General features: G+C 39.6%; 2 pseudogenes; one reads left to right on the forward strand and one right to left on the reverse strand.

Moving 5' to 3' along the window:
• Nucleotides 1–1,903, forward strand: LOC140948236 (tripeptidyl-peptidase 1 pseudogene; annotated as a pseudogene).
• Nucleotides 1,904–5,186: 3,283 nt separating this feature from the next.
• On the reverse strand, nucleotides 5,187–5,846 carry LOC140948983 (tripeptidyl-peptidase 1 pseudogene; annotated as a pseudogene).
• Between the last annotated feature and the right edge of the window lie 2,218 nt (nucleotides 5,847–8,064).

Below are 8,064 nucleotides of genomic sequence, written 5' to 3' on the forward strand. Positions count from 1 at the left end.
ATGAAAGGGATCCACTCCATGTTAATGTTAATTTATCTTACCTTTCTCAGTCTTGGCTTCTGTAAGATACGAACCGAAGAGTACGTGTTCCTGGAAAAGAGCCATGATGTCAGAGCATGGCAAGTGCAAGGCTGGGAAAAGCTTGAGCGACTGCCACCGTCGGAAGAAATATTTCTGACCTTCGCTCTCAAGCAAAGTAACTTGGAAACTTTGGAACGTTTCTTCTGGGAAGTCTCTGATCCAAGATCTACGGAGTATGGAAAGCACCTCTCCTTGTCCAAACTAACGCAGTTGATAGCGCCATCAGAAACCACAATTTCAAACGTTCAGGCGTGGATCAGAAGTCATGACGTCCAATCGAGTGACTGCCAAACTATTTTCACCAAAGATTTCATGATTTGCCGAATGTCCTGCGAATCTGCCGAAGCGATGCTTGTTGGTGCTAAATTCCACCGTTTTAAGCACGCAAAACTTTCCAAGCCCGTGGTTCGTTCACTTCAGCACTACTCTGTTCCGAGAAGTATTGTGCCGCATGTAGACTTTGTGGGTGGTGTTCTTCACTTTCCAGCCGTAAAAGGCCCTTCGTCGCCCAAGATTCTTCATCGTGAATTTTCGGAGAACATGTTAAAAAGAGATCTTGTCTACAGCAGGGTTAATCCTGATATTTTACGAGAGCGCTATAAGGTGTATGATGTTGTTGGAACCCATCCTAACAACCGCCAGGCAATAGCATCGTTTCTGGAAGAGTATTACAGTCCTGCAGACCTAACGGCATTCTTCAACATATTTGGTAGTTCCTTTAAACACCTAAAAGAAGTGACAAAAGTCATTGGCCCCAACAGTGGACCCCCTGGTTCAGAAGCAAGCCTGGACATCCAGTATATCATGAGTCTTGGCGCCATGGTACCAACCTGGTTCTGGAGCACTGCTGGTCGCCATGAATCACAAGAACCCTTTTTAGAGTGGCTTATGGATATAAGCAATCGTTCTGAGGTCCCATGGGTTCACAGTGTTAGCTACAGTGACTATGAGGATTCACTTGATGTAGTATACCTGAATAGGATGAATGTAGAGTTCCAAAAAGCTGGTGCAAGGGGGTTGACATTCTTATTTGCGAGTGGTGACGATGGTGCAGATTGTAAAAACTCAAAATTCCGTCCCGAGTATCCGTCTTCATCTCCTTATGTCACCACCGTTGGAGGAACAGCACTTAATGACCCCTTCACCTTTCCTGCCGAATATGGCCACGAAATTAGTGGTGGAGGATTCAGTAATGTATTTGCACGTCCTTCGTACCAAACTGATGATGTTGAAAAGTATCTGAACTCAGGGCCACACATTCCACCCACATCGTACTTCAACCCAAATGGCCGTGGATATCCTGACATCTCAGCCGTGTGTTATGAGTTCTGGATCGTCGACAACATGTACCTTGAACTTGTGTATGGTACATCGGCTTCTACTCCAACAGTGGCTGGCATCATCTCATTGCTAAATGATGCACGGTTACAAAATAACAAGTCTACACTGGGATTCTTGAACCCCTTTTTGTATCAAAATGCTGCGACAATGTATGATGTTACTACTGGGCACAATGAAGGATGTCTACCTGGGGATATTGGGTTTTATGCTAGCACTGGCTGGGATCCAGTGACTGGCTGTGGTACTCCCAACTATCCAGCAATGGTAAATGCTGCCCTCAATTGCCAGTAAAAATTGTGCCGGACATTCTATTAACAAGAACAGTTTGAGGAAAATGAGAACGTTCTAAGGTATACTTTATGCCATAAAAAGTTTATTACAAAATTTCTTTACGACTGCAAGTTTTTTTTCAAGTGATGATAATAAGAACTAGTGGTTCCATAAGGAAAGGCAAATTTTTTTGCGCAGTTGCCTTTAATTATTAAAAGCTTTATTTTTCTTCGTGGTTTCCTTTATGTTTTTTATATAAAGTGACGACACCTTTTTGTAGCGATAATTATGCATGCATACTCGCCACCCTGAAAGAGCGCGCTAAGGCGTTTTAAGTGCTTCATTTCTCGCGAACCAAGCGGAGCGGAGATTAATAAATTTTTGGAGGGCGTAGCGCCCGGCGTGCACAGGGATCTTCCAGCGACGTGTGATCTTGCTTTGGTCATGAACATCTCTCTCTCGGTTTGGGAGAACCCAATTGCCTAGCAATAAGGCAGCGTGAAAACAAACCGCCATAAACCTGGCCCGGTTGTTTTAGCGGCCGTTTAAGAGGTCAAAAAATAATTTAGCGATAAATTTCGAACGTAGAAGTACCTTTAACAGAAAATGGATGTGATTTGGATCATTAACTTTGAAATAACAAGGGAAATCGAGGTAACAAAACGTGTTTTGCGTCCTACTTCGCAGACGAGCTGTATCGGCTTTGTTGGGCACAGCCATATGTTTTTTCAATGCGATGGAATACGATTAAATTCGTTTTTTTACCGTCAACCAGGTTATTTTCCTGAAATGTATCTTTGAATTCGTGTTTAATACGGCTCAATCAGCTTTAAACGGCGTTGCCATGCTTTTTTTCTTTCATTATTTGCTGTTTTGTTTTATTTGCTTACTTGTTGTTCAGTTGTTGTGTTTTTTTTATTCATATATTTTCTTTTGCCTGTTGGCTTCCTTTCCGTCATTGCTACTTCTGGCCCTTACCCTCTGCTTCGCAAACAGAGTGCCCTTCTCCTTGGGGTCGTTCATATTGAAGTTCAAACCGTTTAATAAGTGTGTTGTCTCTCCAAATTTGAGAGCAAATTTCTCTTTGTATGTTGTTATTGCCAATTTCTACCTGCGTGTGAAAATTCATTCCTTACAGGAAGAGAATTATGCTAAGAGTCTGTTAACTGCAGATTGTCCCGTCAAACAGAAACATACTCACCTGGATAGTTAGAAGAGTTGTAAATGGAATACCAAACAAAAAAAAGCTAAAACTTAATTTGCAGTAACGTTCGAAATTCTGGTTAGATCAGATTACGCACGTTATAGACTGTCATGTTATATATTTTGGGGGGCATTGTGATCGGGGGAGTGCATTGTGGAAATGTCCTAGTTTAACATAATGCTCTTTCGAAAGGGTAACGTTGCATATTTTTATTCTTAAAATTAAAGTGGAAGTTACCATAAAGCCCCGACTTTAAAATGGTACTTTGAATATCGCGTGGCCAGATTGACCTGTGCGACGTAGTAATTTGCAACAATTACTGGAATGCACTGAATGATACTTACAAGATGGCGGCAAATACGTAGGATTGTCGTTGTATACAACTCCCTAATCATACTCAGAATCTTCAATTATTTCGCGATACTTTCGTTACAGTCGCGTAATAGCACAAAACAGAAGGCAATGACCCTAATCGGAAGCGAAGGCTGAGCAAATCAATTGGCGCCTTTGATCCATAACTACTCGCTCCCAGCATCTGGGACATTTCTGAAGGGGAAAAAGCAGTTTCGGACGGCCAAAATTCAAGAGTTTTTTTCGGATACACATTTTTATTTAAAAAAATTTGGAATTGTTAATTTAACTTTAATCTAAGGACCACAATCAATTTCAAAAAAAGGCCGTGTCAAATACACTAAAAAACCGTAATTACTGCAAATCATAAGCGCCGCTCTATTCTTCCTGTTCTTTTCCTACTTATTTTTCCCCCTTTTTCTTAGTATTGGGAGTACTCGAATTTTTTCTTCTGAGCCGCCTGTTTCACTGACTGAATAAAATCTTTCTCATGTATTCACCAGGCTTAAAATTCACCATCACATTTCTATCATTGCACATGCATAAGCAGACATCGACTTTCCAATCATAGCAGTATGCCGCAGGATGTTTGTCACATGAACCTAGTCTAGTGACCCTAGCTCCCACAAGTCTCCTGCAGCTTAGTGGCAGAGCATCTGGACTAGTAACCAGGGCTGGGTCGTTCAAAGCAGGGGCTTAGTTAACCCTGAGGATCGATTAGTGCGAAATTCGATTTCAGATTTGAAGCTTGAGAAGCCAAGTCAGTTTTATTCTTTTTGTCTACAATTTGATGATTGTATGATCTAAATAGAAGAGAGAACATTATCCGGAAAATGCTTTTGAACAAAAGAAAAAGAAACCCGGATTAAAATTGAACCCTAGGTTAGGGCAAACAACTGGGGCCAGAAGGTGATAGTTTTGACTCCTTTCAGGAGCACTAGCATTTTTTCCTTCGAGCCCTCTGTGTCACTGACTCAACAACATCTTCCTCATTTCTCATGGAGTTTCCAAAACGGTTATTAATAGCTAACAAACTATATATAGTGCAAAAATCCGCTCAAAACAGTAGCAGCTCTTATTTCAGTTCTCCTTGTTAAACTGGCTAGACCGTTATTCCTATTTTCTTTTTACTTATAGAAAGGTTTTCTTCTTAAAAAGTGAATACTACGTTGTCTAATCCTCATGATGTCAGACCTCCTTTTGAGCTACAGAATCTAGACTGCACCACCTGAGAAACCTCCACGGGTTGCACATTTTTGTGCCCATTTTGTATCCTGTTCTTTCTTATCCTGCTGCTTTAGTGGTTTAATCTCTCCCGCATCTCGATGCCTGGTGCGATAACGCTCACCAATGATTTCTGATGTAAATGAGGGATTTACGAAGACCTTTTCCCTAGCCATCAGGTCCTTTGAAAATAGGTGAGCTTTTAGCTTTTAATTAACTTCAGTTAGTTTAGTCGAGTGCTAGCTCGGACAACATGGATTCTTCCTCGCCAGTCACTTTGGTCTAGCATTGTCGTTCTGAGTTCTCCGATTGGCGATGGCTGGTGTCCTCAAGCAAAATAACAATTAAATTTTGGCATATAATATTACTATTAATTTCTGTAATCTTTACAGCCTAGTCCCGACAGGTTGTTAAATTGATTCTAATTAATTTGGCATTATAATTAAACATGCCATGTAAGATTTTCATGAAATTAAATAGAGTAATTAATACAGTAATTCAATACGTGCGATTATACATCTTTATTGCTATCTATTATTAGTAACCATTGTTACTACCTGTTATAAATATAATCATTTTTATCATTATTATTAATATTGGTATCAGTTTCATCCCTATCTCGGGTACTTGAAAATAAAACCTGCCCACTTTCATTTACAGTCTACCTTACAACGGTCTGATTCGAAACTGCTCTTAATCAAAACCTGGTACAATTTTACTGGTAATTCAGGGCTGCATTAACCATTGCTGGATAGTTGGGAGCACCACAGCCAGTCACTGGATCCCAGCCTGTGCTAGCATAAAACCCAATATCCCCAGGTAGACATCCTTCATTGTGCCCAGTGGTAACATCATACATTGCCGCAGAATTCTGGTACAGAAAGGGGTTCAAGAATCCCAGAGTAGACTTGTTATTTTGTAACCGTGCATCACTTAGCAATGAAATGATGCCAGCCACTGTTGGAGTAGAAGCTGATATACCATACACAGTTTTAAGGTACAAGTTGTCACCGATCCAGAAATAATAACACACAGCTGAGATGTCAGGAAAACCGCGGCCATTTGGGGTGAAGTACGATATAGTGGGGATGTGGGGCCCTGACTTTAAGTATTTTGCAACAACGTCATTTTGGTACGAAGGACGCGGGAATACATTCCTGAATCCTCCACCACTAATTTCATAGCCATATTCAGCAGGCAAGGTGAAGGGGTCATTAAGTGCTGTTCCTCCAACGGTGGTGACATATGGAGATGAAGACGGATACTCGGGACGGAATTTTGAACTTTTACAATCTGCACCATCGTCACCACTTGCAAATAAAAATGTGAGCCCCCTTACACCAGCTTTTTGGAACTCTACATTGATCCTATTCATGTATGATACATCATATAAGTCCTCATAGCCAGAATAGCTGCCTCGATGTTCGTGAATCTGTAGGAGCGTTATCGAGATATTTTAGGATGAAGTTTTTATGGTTAGAAATACAGTAAAATGTACAATCTTGAATTTTGGCCGTTTACTGTAAAACGAAGCGCTTTTGACATGCCATTTCACGTAATATAGTAGCTTTAATCCTGTTAAAAACGTGTATGAAAGATCATGGCGATAGCTCCAGCCGATTGCTAGAACGAACGATTTGATTAGCATGTACGAGGCGCTCTTGTTAGTGGATGGCTTTTGTAAACATTTCTTTCTACTTTAACAAATTAGCGAATAATTTTTAAACCACTCAATAGAATTTTTTTTTAAAAAAATGATATTCTCGAGATCAAGCGTCGTTTTAGGAGACCTTTGAGTCTCAAGATTATTGATATATTGTAAGGCAGTAAAGGTACGGGCTACAATTCCGTAATTTTTCACTGTGGGAACACACCATTCCTTAAATGTTGCATCAGTGCGTGGGTAGTTGTGTTATAAGTCGAGCTTGCTTAAGCAGAGCGAGACTCTAAAAATGCAGACGTTTCTTTTATTTTATTTTTCTTTGACGGTGGGCACCAATTAGAAGGCCATGCTCTCAGGCGTTCCTAGCAGAGACCGTGGGCAATGGGGATACGAATGGTGACGACTTTCATTGTATGCAAATGAGTCTCGTGATGAGCGTGCGGCTTATTTTCGGCGATGACTGAATTGACGCATGTAAGTTGATGACGTCTCTCGCTGTTTGGCAATGATGTAATTTTCCCCGATTCGAGGCCATTGATTTTCGTGTAATTATGCACGCGCATTAAAAAGTAAATACCTCGATGAGGAAATATTATAGCGGGAAAATTAATGATTATTAATATATATACTGATAAAAATCCTCGTTCAATTTTTTGATTGTAAAATCCCTGAAAGAGTTCTCCTTACTGGAGCAATATCAAAATGTAAAAGGTTTTCAAAGGTTTCACACCGGTGTGAAGCTAAGATTTGCGGCCTGTCTCTCCTTGCAATTTTTTCGTTTTTAGTATTAACACTGTATGAAATATAACACTCGTTTTGTATTCAAAACGAAAAAGTAGCACAGCTTCAGCACCAGCGCCATTGACAACAAAACTTATCTCCAAGCCCCATGGACTCCAAGCAAGCGAGACTCAACGCTACTAAGAGCTTTCTTGTTTCATAATAACTTCGTTGGCTTTTTAGGTTTTTTCACGGGAGTTGGCCCGAAAATGCAAAATGTCAAGCCAATCAAATTAGCTGCCAGCATGCCTTAAGATATTCAGTTATGACATCATGTTTGCTGACGTCATTCTGACGTAAATTTTAAATTTTTAAATCACCCAAATTTTTGTTTTTTTTTTCTGAAAGATCTGATGAAAGGGAGTTGAAAGCTGAAAAATGTTTTGTAATATCTCATATACGGCCTGAGATATCTAAGTTTGAATTTGAATAAATAAAACCGGAACCTCCTTCGGGAAACAACTCTAAATTTAAGTGTTTTCTTTTTAAATTGCCCTTACTATTTAAGTTGCATATAAGACTGAGTCTTGACTGTCGAAAGCTAAAAGAAAAAAAAAATTAACAAATGAAATTTCCAACTGCGCAGAATCCTGGAAAACAAATTGTCAGGAAATGTCACGTGATCATTTTTTTCAGCTTAAATTAGCGTTATTGAGTCAAAAAATTAAAATCGGAAATCATACGATTTTAGTCCACAATGAAAGGTTTGTGATACTAAAAAAAATCAGCTTATTTTGTATGAAACTTTAAAAAAATACCACAGCAATCGTTTTTTAAGAAAAACTATGGATCCGGGGGGGCGCACTAAAATGTTCCTGAAGTCCTATAACTCGGCTCATACGTGTCGTATCGAAAAGCGCTCAGGTAAATTAAGGCATGGGTCAACAGCCATTTTCCTGTAAAAATGAGGGGGGTGGTCTATAATATGAATGGTTTATCATGAAGCAGAAAATACCAAAAAATATTACACAACACCAAAATTGATGCTTTTAAACAGACCAAAATTATGCAAATTAGGTCACGTGACCTTACAGCTCCTCAAAGTTTCAAAATATCTTTAAGAAAAAATGGGCACACTTTTAGCTTTTTTACTACCCTAAGAAGATACAAAATATAAGCCGCTACAAAACTGTGCTTGGCAACTTTCAAA

This window comes from Porites lutea, chromosome 9, assembly GCF_958299795.1.
Source record: "Porites lutea chromosome 9, jaPorLute2.1, whole genome shotgun sequence".
Lineage (NCBI taxonomy): Eukaryota > Metazoa > Cnidaria > Anthozoa > Scleractinia > Poritidae > Porites > Porites lutea.